Here is a 19,678-nt window from a genome sequence, read left to right as displayed (position 1 = left end):
CAAAGTTTCAAAAGCTAAGTTGGATGTTTGATGGAGTATTTCTGTGTCAAAAATACTCCTTCCGGTTTCTCACAAGTTTCTGAGAGTTTTTTCGAGTATGGGTCCGCTTGACGTCAACTGGACGGAATGTCCTTGTATGGGCCATACGGCTCTTCTCCCGGAAGGGTGCGCGCGCGTGACCAGAGCAAGAGAGCAAATGCACGCTGCCCATAACTGCTCTCAAGGTGCAGATCCACTCGTCCGTGTGCACAGTCACCAATCCACGGTCACTGCTGTCACAGGACTTCACCAAATCAACAATGTTACCAAAGAAGTATGTTTTTGTGGGAGCGGTCCCAGCGATAAAGGTTCACGGTCCTGCTTTGGAAGCAGCCGGTGAGTAAAACTGCTTCAAATGTCTGTGTTGTTGGCTCGTCGTGTGAGTAAACATCAGTAAACAACACGATCATGTATAACGTTAGTTAATTTATCAATGGAGCATGCGATCTATGGTGTGTGTTTAAATACATTTGTTTAGCTGACCAATATAGGTGTCAGTTTGTTTATTGTAAAACCACCCAAACATAAACCTAGGGGACGTTCTCACAAAGTGTGCTTCGTCATTCAAATGCGCTAACGGTTACTCCATTGTTGTTCTCTGTATAACATTACACTAGTCTGACGTGCAAAACCGTTTTGCTTGCCACTGCTAAGGTTTAGTCGCATACAATAGTCCATAAACCGAATCATGTCCTCATAAACTGCGAGTAAACACACACAAATGTTGGCAGGCCACTAAATACAGTACATACCACAGAGACGGACGTCCTGCTGTTGCTGTTTCTCCTGTTCAATTTATTTCAGCCTCCCGATCTGATTCTGGATATTATCTGTATTAGTTGAATCTGATTGATGGCCATGGTTTATTTAGGGTAACGTTTTCTTTTCCACGCTTGAGAATGTCACAGCTTTCAGACGCTTTCATGCAATAGGTGCGCACGCTCGTCATTCTTTAGCTCCGCCCACACGATACGCCTCCAGGCGCTCGTTTTTTTCCGGAAAGACTCGGTACAGCCTATCTTTCTTTTATAAATATAATAAAACTAAAGACTTTTCGGAGATATGAAGGATGCAATACTACTCTATAGGTACTCAAGATTGACAAGAGATTGACTGAAACTGAGTGTTTCACCCCCCCCTTTAAACAATGTGATTCAGATTTCCATTTCCACACCTACTAGAAGACCTACAGCTGTCAGACAGATTGCTCACGTCACGTCTCCGTCATCAAGCTCAGTCTGAGTAGACATGTGCCGATTTTCGATAATGCGATTTATCACGATAATGAATATGCACGATATTGTTATCGTGGGCACTTTAAAATAATTTATTTTACTTTAAAAATAATAATTTATTAACAGTTTATAATTTTTTTATAATCCACTCAAGAATACTTTGCCCATCAACCGTATAAATGCTCCACACCGCTGTATTCTGCGTCAAAGGGACACCCGCTCAGATATAAACAAGCCCAACGTGCGTTTGCACATGACTGAACCGGTGAAGGAGACGCGCTGCTGAAGTGCCGCTCAGTGACAGCAGAGGGCGCTGATGAACTGCAGAATGCAGCCGGTTACCCCGGAAACCAGCAAACAAACAAAAAAACGCGTGCAGTTTTTAAAACAGCCATTCGTTTTTGTAATCTCAATGTTGTTCATCACAGCACCTAGCAGCATATATTTTTTTGGTGCATTATTGTATTTAAACATTCAGTTATTTTTGTTCTTACAAAAATAGTTCTTTTTTTTTTTTACTATTAAATCCTCTCTTTATTTTTATTTTTTTTTATTATGCAAACAGACAAGTACAATATTTACAAAAGAGAAGTAAGATGCAAAATACAAATACAAGGGCCAACAAAACATAACATGCCAGTACGATGTCTGCGTGTGTATGTGTGTGTGTGTGTGTGTGTGTGTGTGTGTGTGTGTGTGTGTGTGTGTGTGTGTGTGTGTGTGTGTGTGTGTTTGTGCGTGTAACTGGTGTGGGAGTGTTAATGTATGAATAAAGAATCATGTAGGGAAGTACAACAGACATAACCAAAAAATATATGTGTATAAATAAGGAAATAAAATGGGGTATGAAGAAGGTGACAACAGCAATAGTAATAGCAATATTAATAATAATAACAATAATAATGATAAATCCAATTAATTAGAAATGACAAATAGTATTAATAGTATTATCAGTAGTAGTAATGACAAACATATATACAAATATACTAATTTCATCCGGAATGAGGGGAAGGTTAAAGGGTCAGGAAGAGGACAAATAAAAACAATAGTAGTAATAGTAATAATAATATTAATAATGGTAGATATTGATAAAGTCATTAATAGTGATAATAATAGTAGTGGTAACAATGATTTTAATAATAATAACAATAAAAATAATTATAATAATGGTAATATTGATCAGCTATTAATAACAAGGTATTATAAAGCTTTGATACCCCTAATGGCCAAGGCATAGGATAGACCTCCGCCAGAGTCGTAATGCAATGGGCTATCAAGGTGAGGTGCTGCCAGGGTCCCGAGATCCATGCCCATCCCCCAGCTGTTCCATAGATGCCACGCTGACCCTATCTTTGTGTTTTTTGTTGTTGTTGTTGTCTGATGTGTTTGTCAACTAGTGTATAATGCATTAAAACAAACATGGCGTGTAGCATGGAACCTGCCCAGTGCAAAGCCCACGCAGGCCGCCATGTCCACGCCACATTTACCCTATATATGTGCCTTTTTTTTTCTTTTTTTTTCTCTTTTTTTTTTTTTCCTCCTGATTTAAACTAGTTTTATGCTCCAAATGAATGTGTGTGCACCTCACCTAATATGTAAAGCATTAAAACAGCGAGACAACTACTAGCTGGAGGGCGAAAGACCAAGGCCCCCGGCCCCACCTCACCCCCACCCACGACTAATCAGAACCGCACATGACAGGGATTAGTATGCCACAACCATCCAGGGTCCAGAAGCGCAGAGAGAGAGAGAGAGAGAGAGAGAGAGAGAGAGAGAGAGAGAGAGAGAGAGAGAATAGAAAGAGAGAGAATAGAAAGGGAGATAGAGATAGAGAGATAGATAGAGAGAGAGATAGAGACAGAGAGAGATTCCAATATAATCTTATAAGCAATTTTATTTATTTAATAATAGTCTGTGTTGCTACCTCTTCCTGAACCCGCTCCCCCCATTATTGATGGTGTACAAAAATAGTTCTTAAAGCTGTTATGCTATGGCAACACTTTTTTTTGCAACTTATTTCAATATCGTGATAATATCGTATATCGTGATAAAACTTCATCAATTAATCGCAACATGAAAAATTGATATCGGCACATGCCTAAGTCTGAGCCTGCGCAGTTCGCTCAGCCATCAGGAAGTGAGTGCTTCTAATTGACTTCACTTTTCGCCGTTGAAGTCAATGGGGTCGCTGTGTCCATTTCTTTTACTGTCTATGAGTGAAGCATGCCAAATTGTGCTATTTTCATTATTTATCACATTTTTTATGTGGTTCAGATACAATAATATGTTAAGTTTCTATTTAATAAACAAATTTCCTTTATTATATCAACATTTTTTTTATTTTAATAAACTCAAAATTTTAAGGCAACCAGGTTATTTACTTTAAGTTAAACCAACAATATTTTTTTACAGTGTAGACATCAAAAAAGATGATTGTAAAGTATAACAAATCAATTGTATGAATGCATCAGTGACTCACAAATGACATTTATTTTTGTTCCTGAATTAATACAGGTTTTGAACAAATCGGTTGAACAAATGGCTGATTCAGCAGCTCGCTCACATGGCTGCGTCCGAAAACTTCGACTTGTTGCCGAGTTGCTTTATCAGGCAATGAATTTGCAGCCAGCGAAAGTACCTCACAAAATGATTTCGGACAGCGTCATAAGGCGTGACCACCAAAGTATTTTTAGCTGGCTGAAAACCATAGTCGCTCTGTTGAAAATGCCTTGCTGTGAGCGCTTGAGAATGGTTTGGAAGTGCAGCGTTTTTTTCCGTTGAGACACTTTGTTTGCCATGATACAGAATATCTGCAGAAATGTTAATAGTATCTCATTTCAAAGATAGTTGGTTTCTGAATTGTTTCTATATAAAAATGCATTGAAGAATTTGCTCTGGCTCTTGTTTTAAATAACTTTGTTCCATTATTATGCTATTATTATTATATGCAGTAATCATATGCGGTGCGTATGCGATTCATATGTTGTGCTTTCACATACAGTATGCCACGTTTGCATTGCGTAACTGATCCACGGCTTTGTACCACAAACACAGCATATATTCATTATTTTTATTTCAAATTTAAAAGTTGTATTGAACATGGCTTGTCATCATTGCAAGTCACTTGTTTACACTCCTTCATAGATGACACGTTTAAAAGCACTGAATATAAACAACATTTTATTAAATTCCTTTATTCCAATTCCTTTATATTTAAAGGGGGGGGGGGGGGGGGGGGTGAAACACTCAGTTTCATTCAATCTCATGTCAATCTTGATTACCTATAGAGTAGTATTGCATCCTTCATATCTCAAAAGTCTTTAGTTTTATTATATTTAAAAATGAAATATGGGCTGTACCGAGTCTTTCCGAACAAAAACGAGCGCCTGGAGGCGTATCGTGTGGGCGGAGCTAAAGAGTGACGAGCGCACACAAAGCGGTGACGTCCTCAAGCGTGGAGAAACCCATGGCTATCACAGATAATGATCCAGAATCATTCGGAGGCTGAAATAAATTGAACAGGAGAAACAACAACAGCAGGACGTCCGTCTCTGTGGTATGTACTGTATTTAGTGTGTGTACACATTTGTGTGTGTTTACTCGCAGTTTATGAGGACATGATTCGGTTTATGGACTATTGTATGCGACTAAACCTTAGCAGTAGCAAGCAAAACGGTTTTGCACGTCAGACTAGTGTAACGTTATACAGAGAACAACAATGGAGTCCGTTAGCGCATTTGAATGACGAAGCACGCGATCGTGTCGTTTACTGATGTTTACTCACGCGACGGTAGCCAACAGCACAGACATTTGAAGCAGTTTTACTCACCGGCTGCTTCCAAAGCAGGACCGAACCTTTATCGCTGGGACCGCTCCGTCAAAAACACACTTCTTTGGTATGATTTGGTGAAGTCCTGACAGCAGTGACCGTGGAAATCCACTTTTGCGTCGCGACTGAAGCGATGTTGTGAAGCTTCCCGTCATTTCTGCGTTCAAATCGGGTCAAATGCAGCGCTGCCTTCCCGGAATGCTGTGCTGAAGTGTTGAAGTCGCTCGACGTCACCCATAGGAATAAAGTGGAGCGCGGCGCCTGGATCGACTGGATCTGCACCTGAGTGTTTATGGCCGTGCATTTCCTCTCTCGCATTAGTGACGCGCGCGCGCGCGCCCTACCGGGAGAAGAGCCGTACGGCCCATACAAGGACCTTCCGCTCTTATTAACGTCAAGTAGACCCATACTCGAAAAAAACTCTCCGAAACTTGTGAGAAACCGAAAGGAGTATTTTTAACACAGAAATACTCCATCAAACGTCCAACATTAGTTTTTGAAACTTTGTCTATGTTTAGGATGGGAATCCAAGTCTTTAACAGTGTAAAAAGCTCAGTATGCATGAAACAGCATTTCACCCCCCCCCCCCCTTTAAATAGCAAATATGTTATAGTCAATGTTAAAATCACAAACAGTACAATTGACAAAAAAAATCTTGTCTTTTATTTTGTAAATCTTTTTATTTATTTAGTTATTTTTACCAAAAAATCCAGCAGATCATAAATAACTTTGTTTACCATCTCCAAGAAAGGAGGAAGGACTATCTTGTCTTATTTAGCTAAATGCCTGGTATTGTGTCGTTTTCCGTGCTTTACCTGAGGCAAAACGCCATCTGATGACTTTGAAACAGTAGAATTGTAAATTATATTGAAATATGCGTCTGTGGTGAAATTACTTGACTTTCGCTTTGATACATGTTTATTTTAATGCGAACAATGAACTGTTGCTTTTATTCAGCGCATCCAGCACAGCAAAAAATAGCTCCTGGAACGTCTCGCCGGGCCGCATCCGCGTGCACTGTGAAAGCTGTAATCCGTTAACATGGGTACAGAGAAAAAATCGCACCGCATACGCACTGCATTCGGAGTTTGTGTGAAACGGGTGTAAAAAGTGAAAGTGATGAGCTCTGCATTTTACTCAAAGTTGAACATTCTTCAACTCTTGGCAACCTGTAAAAAGCGCAGAGCGTTAAATAGATGCTCGCTGCCTCGTTGCACTCATGCCGTTCTAAAAACGTGGCGCTTCCATTGAAAACGATTGGAAAAATACGCTAGCCGTGTTGGTGGCTTTGGTGATAGCAAGCGTATATTGAATTACTTCAATAGTAATTTCTCAATAGAAATTACATCAAAAGTAGAAAATGTTGGTCAAAAATGTACATTTACATACAAACTGACTACCAACTGTTTTTTCTAGCTCAACTTTCACAGAATTGAAAATAACAGGATCGTGGGGTATCAAAAGCAGTCAAGGATATATCTTTGCTCTCTTCAAACATCCATCAGATGAAGGTATCTCCGGAGACAGGAGGTGAAGCTAACATTAGAATCGGACGTGCGTTGATGCCTTCCTACCTTGGACTTTAAATTCAATATGTTTTTAGTATCTAAAAAGTTTCTAAAATGATAAAGTGAAGTTCATAATTTTGAAGTATCCGCACTCTTAACTCCGTTTCACCGGAGGGGATACACATTTGCTTAATTATTTCCAAAGGTGCCAAAACAACAGAGAGACTGTTAAATTGCCAATTATACAGCATGCTACATTTATTTATTTAGTGTTTATTCACTTTTTTTCTTTCAAAACAAGGGCAAGGCTGTCTTCATGGCTGATAAGTGAAAAACCTAAACAAATAAGAATCTGGATAATTGCAATTGACTTTAAAAGTTAACTATTACAACTCTTTGTATTCAGATACATTTTAGTCTTTTCTAGATTTCCTCAGGAATGGTTCTTTCAGAAGAGGTGCTTCTCCATCCATCTGAATGTCTAGATTATATAAAAAAAAGTTTAGGATAGGTGCAATGATTGAATATGACTAGAAGTTTTAACAACAGTCTAGTAAGATAAATGATCATCTAGTAATGATTTAAATAGTTATCTTGTGTCAGCTGGCAGCAAGGGGTCGGCAAGCCTGCAACTAATTTTCATGATGGATGGTGGAATTCAATTACCCTTAATCTGTAATTAAAGTGAGAAGAGGCAGCCAATGGCTGTGATTTATTACATTAGGAATGTCAGAGACACAATCAGGATAGCAATCTATAATTGTATAATTGGGAGTCGCTTGCCTTATCTGAGTTTCTTTTTGAGTTTCACAAAACAACTTTTTTAAGATCTACACTCTTAAAAATAAAGGTTCTTCATTGGCATCTATGGTTCCATCAATAACCTTTAACATTAGGAACTCACCTAAAGGATTATTAGGAACACCTGTTCAATTTCTAATTAATGCAATTATCTAATCAACCAATCACATGGCAGTTGCTTCAGTGCATTTAGGGGTGTGGTCCTGGTCAAGACAATCTCCTGAACTCCAAACTGAATGTCAGAATGGGAAAGAAAGGTGAAACACTCAGTTTCAGTCAGTGTCATGTCAATCTTGAGAACCTATAGAGTAGCATTGCATCCTGCATATCTCCGAAAAGTCTTTATTTTTTTTATAATTATATAAGAAAGATGCGCTGTTCCGAGTCTTTCCGAAAAAAGCCGAGCGGGTGGGGGCCTATCGTGTGGGCGGAGCTAAATAATGAAGAGTGCGCGCCGCTGTTATTGTGTTGAGTGCGTCGTAAAGCTGTGTCATCCCTAACAGCGGGAAAAAACTTTATTCAAAATAAAAATAAAATGGCTTTTAATCAGATACAGCCATACATCTATGATCCGGAATCAGACCCAGAGGCTGAAGTTGAACAGGAGCAGCAGCAAAAACGACTAGAGCAGGACGTCTCTATGTGGTACAAGTTATACACTAGCTATATAATATGCTTAGCGACTTGTGTTATTTACATATTTATACTTGAATTATATCGTCGTATTTTTGTCTTTGAAGGTGTACATGTGGGAAGTGCAGTTGTGCACGTGTGTGTGTGTGTTTACGCGTGGTTTGTGTAGACAATTGTAGTAAGCGGACTGGTTTTGCACGGCAGGCTAGTGTTTACATAGAAAGACACGGAATAGTAGCGCATTTGAATGAAGAAGCGCGCTTATTTAGTTCAACATATTTCCCCACTCTTTGTGTATTGTTGTTTGGAGTGCTTTTACAATACACAAACATAAAGTTACACATATAGTGGCCAGCTAAACAAATGTACACGCACTACACATCGCATGCTCCATTGATCAATTAACTATACGTGGTCATGTTTGGGCTACTTGATGAGCATAGGCAAAAACACAGACATTTAAAGCAGTCTTACTCACCGCCTGCGGTTCTAACGTTGGGACCTTTATCGTTGGGACTGCTCCATCCTTCAGCATTAGGCGATCGGAAAATCCGGCGTCGAGCTGGGCCTTGTTTATGAAACAGTCAGCACCGAAATGCAGTGAACAGACATAAACCTTTGCGCAACTCAGTTGCTGATCCGGAAAAGCAAATTCCATCCACTGTTGCCTTAACGCGGGGTTTTTTGGCAATCTGTACAGGGCTGTCTTGGTCTGGCAACCAAAAACTTTTTTGGTGACATTGTTAATTTCTTGAAGTCACATCACCTGTGCAGCGCAGCCTACGAGCCCCGCTTTGATGGGCGTAGCCTGTTGCTTTCGCACTCTCCCTCTCTCTCTCTATCACGCTCTTCCGGTAGAATTGCCCGTACGGCCCATACAAGGAAATTCCGACCTATTAACGTCAAGTGGACCCATGATCGAAAAAAACTTGCCGAAACTTATGACTAACCGGAAGTAGTATTTTTGACAAAGAAATACTCCCATCAAACGTCCACCTTAACTTTTGAAACTTTGTCTATGTTTAGTATGGGATTCCAAGTCTTTAACAGTGTAAAAAGATCAGTATGCATGAAACAGCATTTCACCCCCCCTTTAAGCAATTTTGAGCGTGGCATGGTTGTTGGTGCCAGACGGGCCGGTCTGAGTTTTTAACAATCTGCTCAGTTACTGGGATTTTCAGGCACAACCATTTCTAGGGTTTACAAAGAATGGTGTGAAAAGGGAAAAACATCCAGTATGCAGCAGTCCTGTGGGTGAAAATGCCTTGTTGATGCTAGAGGTCAGAGGAGAATGGGCCAAAACCTTTTTGGAGGCATTTAGCTAAATAAGACAAGATAGTCCTTCCTCCTTTCTTGGAGATGGTAAACAAAGCTTTTTGTGAAGCCACAACACGCACAACCTTGAAGCGGACCCCACCAGGTACCACTCATCTCCACTACAAATAGGAAAAAAAGGATACACTTTGCACAAGCTCACCAAAATCAGACAGTTGAAGACTGGAAGAGTCTCGATTTTTGTTGAGACATTCAGATGGTAGAGTCAGAATTTGGCGTGGTGAAAACATGGCTCCATCATGCCTTGTTACCACTGTGCAGGCTGGTGGTGGTGGTGTAATGGTGTGGGGGATGTTTTCTTGGCACACTTTAGGCCCCTTAGTGCCAGTTGGGTATCGCTTAAATGCCTCAGCCTACCAGAGCATTGTTTCTGACCATGTCCATCCCTTTATGGCCAGCATGAACCCATCTTCTGATGGTTACTTCCAGCAGGATAATGCACCATGTCACAAAGCTCGAATCATTTCAAATTGGTTTCTTGAACATGACAATGTGTTGACTGTACTAAAATGGCCCCCACAGTCACCAGATCTCAACCCAATAGAGCATCTTTGGGATGTGGTGGAACAGGAGCTTCGTGCCCTGGATGTGCATCCCACAAATCTCCATCAACTGCAAGATGCTATCCTATCAATATGGGCCAACATTTCTAAAGAATGCTTTCAGCACCTTGTTGAATCAATGCCACGTAGAATTAAGTTCTGAATGCGAAAGGGGGTCAAACACAGTATTAGTATGGTGTTCCTAATAATCCTTTAGGTGAGTGTAATATGAAATGCATAGATTATTACAGTTGGCTTGAAAAGGAAGTTGCAATAGTCTTTTTATGTTCTCTATTGTGTTCAGGACTTGACATTAACTTTTTTGCTCACCAGCTACTGTGGCTAGTGGGTTTTCAAAGTTAGCCATTCAGCATTTTCACTGGCCCCAGGTTTGACATTGACATTATGAGGGAAAAACTGATATATAAAAATGTTTAAAGCTACACTATACTACACTACTACCTTTTCCATCCCCTGAGCGCGCCTATTCAAAACAAAGGCGTAGTTTAATGATGCCAAGTTTGAGCTCAAAATCTTGGGACATATGGCAGCAGTCATGTTCATGAATGTGATAATTAATGTTACTGTAGTATGAAGCAGAGCAGGACCGAGTGTTGAGGAGCTGAGCACGGCCGCTGGAGCGATTGTTACGCCTGTTTCACACCGCAAGCGTGAGCAGCGCGTGAGCAGCACTTCAGCGTAACTACACCGTGACTGCAGCTGCAGATGCGCGACAGTATTCACACTGGTTGCGTTGGTGCAGCGTCACAGCAGCGGCTCCCACAATGATAGAGCCTATTCCTGTCTGAGTATTAAATACTAAACTAAAATCAATTATTATATTTTCTGGGTAGTTTACTTTACTTTTTATAATACTTTCACCCAAACTGAATAATTAAAACAAGTTTAAATGGGTAATCTTCTACAGATGATTTTTATTCTTCGTTTTCTTTAATGACATACTCCAGTTATTGTTAAAACACACCACATATGCTTCTTGTGTGCATTTTGAGTGCTTTTGTGATAATATATTTATTTTGTCCATCAAAAGTGTGCTTTCGCTTTACACCGTGACTGCAGCGGCAGACCGAGAGCCTTTACCTGTCTGAATATTAATACTAAACTAAACGAAAGTTTGTTATATTTTCTGGCTAGTTTACTTTATTTTTTATAATCATAACCATACTTTCACCCAAACTGAATAATCAAAACAGGTTTAAATTGCTAAAATCTTCCACAGATATTTTTTATTCTTCGTTTTCTTCTCTGACATACTCCAGTTATTGTTCAAATACACTACACGTGCTTCCTGTGTGCATTTTAGGCACTTTTTGTATGAAATCACATTTATTTTGTCCTTTAAAAGTGTGCTTTCACTTTAATTGAGCGTCAGGAGCGTCAGCAGCGCAGCAAAAATAGGCTCTCCGCCGAAACCCCCGCTTCACTGCTGCTCACGCGACGCTCCTGCTTGACGCTCACGTGCTGCTCCTGCTCCCGGTGTGAATGCACTCATTGATTAACATGGGCGCCGAAAAAAATACGCGCTGCTCACGCCCCGCTCACGCTTGCGGTGTGAAACGGCCGTTACACAAACACACACCTCACGAGCAGCGGGACTTTTATTATGATGGACACAGTCGTCTGCACCATTTCCACTTTTCCGGTCATGAGTATGAGGTAATGCAGCTCTTTTGATCATATTAGATACATTTAAGTGTGATTAAAATGATGTTATGACGTTACTCTGTGTGTTCGCTCAGCGCCTGCTGTGAAAACGTTAAAAGTTAAGTTTTGTGGTTTAATTGCAATCATCCAGTAAACCCGAATAAGTTGGCAAAACTCAAATAATTCGAGGTAATTGGTAACATGAGATTTGTTCATTTTAAATGTAAAGTTTAAGTAACAGAACTTGCAGATTTTTCATTTGAGTACTTAAAATATCCCAAATGTGTCAAATTATTTTTAATTTGTGAAAAAAATCAGATTTTTTTTTTTTTTTTTTTTTTTTTAAATAAAAAGATGAACCGGGATGTCTGTCAATGGTGTCATATATCCACTAGAAAAAGTTATGCCAGTAAATGGAGTGTCTTTGAAAGATGGTGTACGACACATAATGCAGATCCAGTCAATTCAGTCCAATAATAAAAAAAATCCACTTCATGACCCCTTTAAGAACTCTTAACTGAAACTCAAAATGATTATTTTCTGTAGAACCCCCTTTCAGAACTTTGTGTAGTTTTTAAGAAAACATCTAGTAACAGTGCTTTAAAGAGCCTAGAAAATAATATACTGACCGGAAGAACCTTTAGAGAACGTCATGAACTCTATACAGTGAAAATTGAGGTTGCAATGAGTCAATATGAGTGTGAAGCACATTCCATAATGCCTTTGCAATTCTTTATTGAAATAGTCACACCATACCAAACTGCACGGAAGTTGAAGAATGTAGAATGTGGAGGTTTTCAAATACTGCGGCCAATTTTGGTAGATTTCTAAGTGCGTAAATACGATGTCTTGCCAGGTCTGGGATATCTAGCTCTGAGCAGGCACTGAAGCTTTGCAGTGATGTCAAATGATGTCAAGCCACTGGCTTATTTCACCAAGGTGTTTTACCAAGTGCTACTGGGAATTTTTTCTGCCTGCTGTCATCAGCCTGTACACCGCCGCCTCCTCATCTTCCTCCTGTGCTGTCGGTCCTCACAGCAGTCTGGGCTGCTTCCCCAGTCACGATTAATGGTGCTGTGTCTGCGCCAGTCATTTTTGCGCAGTTAAGGACTGAGGACTTCACAATGATGCTGCTGTTTATGCATGAAATTTCCTTTTGGTGTTCAGTAATGTCCGATTCAACCTTATGAATCACTTTGTTTGGACATGCACTGATTCATTGATTCAAATCTTATGTTTAATTTGTGTTCTTTTTATACGGCATTTTAGTTCTGCTGTTCTACAGTTTTGACTGCATGGACGGAAGTATGAAATGACAGACGGATGTCCAAATGAACAAACGATCTCAACGAAACATCTTAGTTATGGTGACAGAATTAAACTTGATCATATGCAGTATTGTTCAAAAGTTCAATTCTCTCTATTAACTACACTATAAAAAAATAATATATATATATATATTCAGGGTTTCCGCATGTCTTAAAAAAGACTTAGTTTGACCTTCCACAATTTAAGGTCTTAAAAATGTCTTTAAAAAGTCTATTAAATTAAGTAACATGACATTGAATTAGGACCACATGATTTCTGCGCCGCCATTGATGAATTGCAGAATCCATTCATAGTAAATTGAACTTACTGTATAATGCCCAATGTCACATTTGATCAAATTTTGGATGAATAAATCAAAAGTAGGTCGGGACAGTTCACCCAAAAATGACAATTATTTCATCATTTACTCTAAACGACTTTCGTTCTCCATATAACAATCAAGTCTCTTCAGAAAATGTGGAATAAACCGCTAGATTCATATGGATTAGTTTTAGGATCTCTTTCTGAACTTTTTGAAGCGTCAAAGTGGTAGTTGTTTAGCTGTCAATGGAGGGACAGAATGCTCTGATTTCATCAAAAATATCTTCATTTGTGTTCCGGAGATGAAACAGTTTAATTTAAAGCATAGTCTAGAAAATTGTATACAGCCTTATTTCATAGGGTCCTAAATTTATGTTGTACCTCGGGATTTTTGTTTTCCAGTAAGTTCAAGATACATTTACTTGACATACAAAATAAATATATTAAGTCTTGTTTTCTGAGAAATTTAACAACATTAATTGTGTTTATGCTTAAAACAAGAGCAAATAGATGTCATTGAGTATAAAAAACTGCTTACATTTGAATTATGAACACATTGGCAGATATTTGTTCTTGTTTTAATCATAATATCACTCTCACAAGATTTCTTATCTCAAACTTTAAGCAATTTTTGTCAAATTAATTAAATAGAGATCTGTTGGAAATTGTATTTTCATACTTTGAAGTGTCAATAATTTAACTCATTGTGTGCTTAGAGATTTATATAAAGAGAACACTGGGATGTGTTATGTTCCCTTCAATTTATTTCTTTAATTGGTCTTAAATAGGTCTTAAATTTACCTTCATAAAACCTGCAGAAACCCTAAGATTGTTGGTTTAACTTAAAAAAGCAAGTTGCCTGGTTGCACTGTAAAAAATGTTTGTTGGTTTTTGTTGGTTTAACTTAAAAAAGTAAGTAACCTGGTTGCCTTTACATTTTGAGTTTATTGAAATTAAAAATTTGAGTTGATACAATGAAGGAAATTTGTTTAATACATAGAAACTCAAAATATTATTGTATCTGAACCACATTTTTTATAAATCATTGAAATTAGCACTATTTGGCATGTTTCACCGTGTCATCAGAAATAACACACACACACAATTACCCAATATGTTCACAAAATCTTTTAATAATATTTTAATAAACGCTGTCGAATCTCAAAAAATGTTCATTGTATTAACTCAAAATTTTAATTTCAATAAACTCAAGGCAAAAATTTCAAAACTTTAAGGCAACCAGGTAACTTTTTTTCTAAATAATTTTTTACAGTGTGGTTGTTTTAAAAATGTGCGTTTATTGAAATACAAAGGAGATTGGTTTAATAAATAGAAGCTCAAAATATTATGTTACCATAATAACATTATTTATCTAAGTTGCTTTGACAAAAGATAAAATGTGGTGATAACAAATGAAAATAATATTTTTACAGTGTAGTTGCTTATTAGCATGCATAGTACTAGGATATTGGCTGTTTATTAGCACTTATAAAGCACATATTAATGCCTTATTCTGCATGACCATATTCTACATCCTTAATCTTACCCAATACCTAAACGTAACATCTACCTTATTAACTTAATAAGCAGTAGGAGTTTATTTGGACAAAAGTCATACTTATTAGTGTTCCCCATACTAAAGTGTTACCAATGGAAAAAATACATTTTTCATGCATTAAATTGATTAAACATGGCAGTAAATATATGGGACAATGTTACAAAAAAAAATCTATTTCAAATAAATGTTGAACTTTCTACTCATAAATAAATCCAGAAAAAAAATGTAGGCTACACCAAAAAAAAAAAAACTAAGCAGCACAACATTGTGCTGTGTAACATTTCCAACATTAATAATAATAAGACCTATTCCAAATCATCATATCAGAATGATTTCTGAAGGGTCATGTGACACTGAAGACTGGAGGAATGATGCTGAAAATTCAGCGTTGAGAATAAATTACATTTTACAGTATGCTCACATAGAAAACAGTTATAAAAATATAATATATATAAAATAATATATAAGTTATATATTATATATTATTCTTTCTGTATTTAACAAATAATCACCGCCTTGGTGAGCAGAAGAGACTCTTTTAAAAACATCAAAACGTTTTACAAACCCCATAGTGTAACTCCAGTCGAAACAGTAAAGAACAAATGCAAATACTTCGCTATAAAAAGACAGTCTAAATGGGACATAACTCAGGGAATTCAAACGGTATCTGACCAAACGGTAGTGTTAGTTTACACTAAAACAATGGAAAATATAACATATTAATAAATAATAGCATTTAACCAATTATTTCTGTATAAAAAGACCCAAAGTTAATGCTTTGATTCTATAAAACATGACATCAAAAAGTCATGTCACTACTATTTGTTGGAAAAGAAATAGGCTGTCAATGTAAAGTCAAGAAACATGATGAAGCAGCACAACTATTTTCAAAATTGATAATAACAATAAATGTTTCTTTAGCATTAAATCATCATATTAGAATGATTTCTGAAGGATCATGTGACTGAAGACTAGAGTAATGATACTGAAAATTCATGAATACATTTTAAAATATATGCAAATAGAAAACGGTTATTTTAAACTGTAATATTTCACAATAATATTTTACTGTATTATATTTTATAAGTGTTGCATTACTGAGACTCACCCAAAAAAAAAAAAAAAAAAATTCCACATTTTTTGACAGGTATATAGGAAATGGAGATGATAATCATAAAAAAGATGCATCCCATTATCTGAGATTGGTGTGTAATCATAAACCAGCTATATATTTCAAAATATTCCCATATTCCGAGCCATTTGAGATCATATCTGGTTCTTTGAGCTCAAAGGCCAGACATAATAGCTGGTAAATCCATTTAATGGTCACATAATGCCGGGCGGATATGTCATCATGACATCCATGTCATCTCAGTCTGTTTAACCAGGCCGTGTTAAATGTCATGGTTTATGAACACAAGGACATATCTCCTCGTTTTATGTTTATGTGATGACTCATAATCATAATTGTTAAAGATCTTCCCAAGCTCATTCGCGTTATAATGGCGACAGGAATGTGTCTCCCTCTGTTCTCGAGGTAAAACGATTGTGTACACGTGCTGTGATTGGCATTGGCTTCTTTTTCACTGTGATTCATTCTTGAACTGACTGTTTCCATGGAGATATTCAAATGACTTTATATCAGTTTTCCTAACTTTTCTTTGATGCTACATCATTAAAATCCCATAGTAGCCTCCGATACCTTTGAGATCTGTTGTTTCATAGCAAAACGACTTAACAACAGGTTAATGCCTAACCAAGTTTAGTTCTCATCCCCGTGGAGCTAACTCGTGCGTGCCATTATTTCTTCCTAAACTCAATCAAAACTTTAAAAAAAGGTTGTGGCATTTTTAAATTGATATGAAAAGCTATCTTATTGCTTTAATATAAGCACAATCAACTTTGATTCTTTGTTTTGATCTTTTTATTTTTATTTGAATATGCCGTTTGACACTAAATTACACCGTAAGTGAGTTTAACCGACGTATGCTTTTTAAAATAAAAAGGTAAATGGCAGCTTTATATGTTATTGTTCTTATCGCAAAACCAGGGGTGGAAATGTCAAACACATGCAGCTTTAGGCTGAGATACGCTTCATAAAGAAGATTAGGCGTTTAGATTAGACACAGTCAATTAAATGCACTTTAACTGCTATTATTAATGCAAATGCACAATCCTTCTGGCAGACGTACAATGTGAAGAATACATTATGTATGGCTGTAAAAACAAAACAATGAAAGGGTGTTATTCATTGGGATGCCAGAAAATTCTGTTTTCATGTTTAACAGCTTTATCAAAGAGAGCAAAAACAGAAAAAAAGCCTTGAGTCATTTTAACTATGTATTGAAAAAAAGAAAAAAAAAAGAACAACAGCAACAACAGGGCAATTGGGAAACAAATACAAGAAAGGTAAATCGCGCCAAACAAAAACCCTAAATTCCAGCAATGCATCTTTAGAAATGACAGATGTGGTGCTTGACTGTCTTCAGCTCCGATGGGAGATTAATATTTGTATGTGCAATCAGTTTTATCTCCTTTGCATTTGCTTGATTCTGGAAAATCAAAACATTCACAAATTTGGCTTTATATATGAACATATGCTGGGTAAATTACTTTTAAAAAGTGTATCAATTACTGAATACAAATTATATGATGAAAATGTAGTTAGTAACACAATCTACACATTTTAGGTCATATAATCAGACTCGTTTTTTGATGACTTGGATTACTTTTGACCAATCGTGCTTCTCGCATAGCTTTAAAGGTGCCCTAGAATGAGTTGAAACAACATGTTAAATTGTTCTCTGATATCTACATAGAGTATGTGGCTTATTTAAGGGAAAAAAATGTCCAGATACAGTTTTACAGGTCCATTTACAACCCTAGAAATTGTCCCTAGGAGGTAATGCTCTGTTTTTGCCTTATTTGGAAGAGTCATGAATATTAATGTTGAGCTCTGCTCTGATTGGCTTATTTCAGCAGCTCACACAAGTTCATTTGTTCAGCGAAGCGGCTCGTGAGTCCTGACAGAACACAGACCGACTGAATGACACTTTAAGCAGCACATCTCAAATGGAGATTGATAAAATACAGCCTACGTGTTTATTGGTGTTTTCAGATCATTCGCGCGCAAGAAATAACTTTTTTCCTCCTGTGTTATGGATTCACGAGATTTACATATGAAGGAGGAGGCAATGATGTTTGAGACTCACAGTATGTGATGTCCATGTACTGAACTCTTATTATTTCACTATGGCATGGTTAATTACATTTTTCATTCCAGGGCACCTTTAAATATGATTATCTTGTACCATTTTGATATTAAATACACACATTTATGTTATCAACTATGTTCAATTATGTTCTATCAACAACATGGTGCATTAAACATTACATTACATCAGGGTTTTTGGTGAAGGAACTTCAGGAAGCTTGTAAGTTGATGAAAAGGTAATAATTAAATATATAATTATTTAATAATTAAAACATAAAAATGTGCCATTAAAAAGATAAAATAAAATAAAAAAGATTACATATTTTATTTGTTTATGACCTAATATTCTGGACATATATAAGCACTGGGCTGTTTTAGAAAGGAATAAGTTAATTATGAATAATTTACAGCCATTTTGTGAATAAGTAATCATGTAATCAATACAATTTATGCTGTCAAATCGATTCATCCAAAATAAAAGTTTGTGTTTACGTAATATATATGTGCGCGCACTGTATATGTGTGTATATATATATATATATATATATATATATATATATATACACACAGCACAGTATAGGGTGTCAAAATTGTACCTTTAGGGGTACAACAGCTTATCGCTGGGGCAGTACCCTTAAAAGAACAACGTTGTACCATTTTTACCACAAAAAGGTTCATAGTAGTACCTTAAGGTACGCATTTGTACTCAACGGTACTAATATGCACCTTTTAGGAGTAAAACAGGTACAAAGATGTCTTTTTAAGGGTACTGCCCCAGTGACAAGCTTAAGGTACAATTTTTGACACCCTATTTTTCTGTGTGTAAATATATATATTAGGGAAACCTGTTAAATTTCTCATTAATGTAATTATCTAATCAACCAATCACATGGCAGTTGCTTCAGTGTATTTAGAGGTGTGGTCCTGGTCAAGACAATCTCCTGAACTCCAAACTGAATGTCAGAATGAGAAAGAAAGGTGATTTAATCCTTTTTGAGCGTGGCATGGTTGTTGGTGCCAGACGGGCCGGTCTGAGTATTTCACAATCTGCTCAGTTACGGGGATTTTCACACACATTTCTAGGGTTTACAAAGAATGGTGTGAAAAGGGAAAAACATCCAGTATGCGGCAGTCCTGTGGGTGAAAATGCCTTTTTGATGCGAGAGGTCAGAGGAGAATGGGCCGACTGATTCAAGCTGATAGAAGAGCAACTTTGACTGAAATAACCATTAGTTACACCTGAAGTATGCAGCAAAGCATTTGTGAAGCCACAACACACACAACCTTAAGGCGGATGGGCTACAACAGCAGAAGACCCCACCGGGTACCACTCATCTCCACTACAAATAGGAAGAAAAGAGGCTACAGTTTGCACAAGCTCACCAAAATTGGACAGTTGAAGACTGAAAAATGTTGCCTGGTCTGATGAGTCTCGATTTCTGTTGAGATATTCAGATGGTAGAGTCAGAATTTGGCGTAAACAGAATGAGAACATGGATCCATCATGCACTGTGCAGGCTGCTGCTGGTGGTGTAATAGTGTGGGGGATGTTTTCGTGGCACACTTAGTGCCAATTGGGCTTCGTTTAAATGCCACGGCCTACCTGAGCATTGTTTCTGGCCATGTCAATTCCTTTATGACCACCATTCCTCGGATGGCTACTTCCAGCAGGATAATGCACCATGTCACA

General features: G+C 37.4%; 1 protein-coding gene across 1 annotated transcript in view; it reads left to right on the top strand.

Moving 5' to 3' along the window:
* reps2 (RALBP1 associated Eps domain containing 2) overlaps positions 1-19,678 on the top strand; it is a 129,616-nt gene that overhangs the window by 15,455 nt on the left and 94,483 nt on the right. The window lies entirely within an intron of this gene.

Source organism: Pseudorasbora parva, chromosome 6 (assembly GCF_024679245.1).
Source record: "Pseudorasbora parva isolate DD20220531a chromosome 6, ASM2467924v1, whole genome shotgun sequence".
Classification (NCBI taxonomy): domain Eukaryota; kingdom Metazoa; phylum Chordata; class Actinopteri; order Cypriniformes; family Gobionidae; genus Pseudorasbora; species Pseudorasbora parva.
The sequence above is the reverse complement of the archived record's forward strand: the minus strand, read 5'-3'. Positions and strand labels throughout refer to the sequence as shown.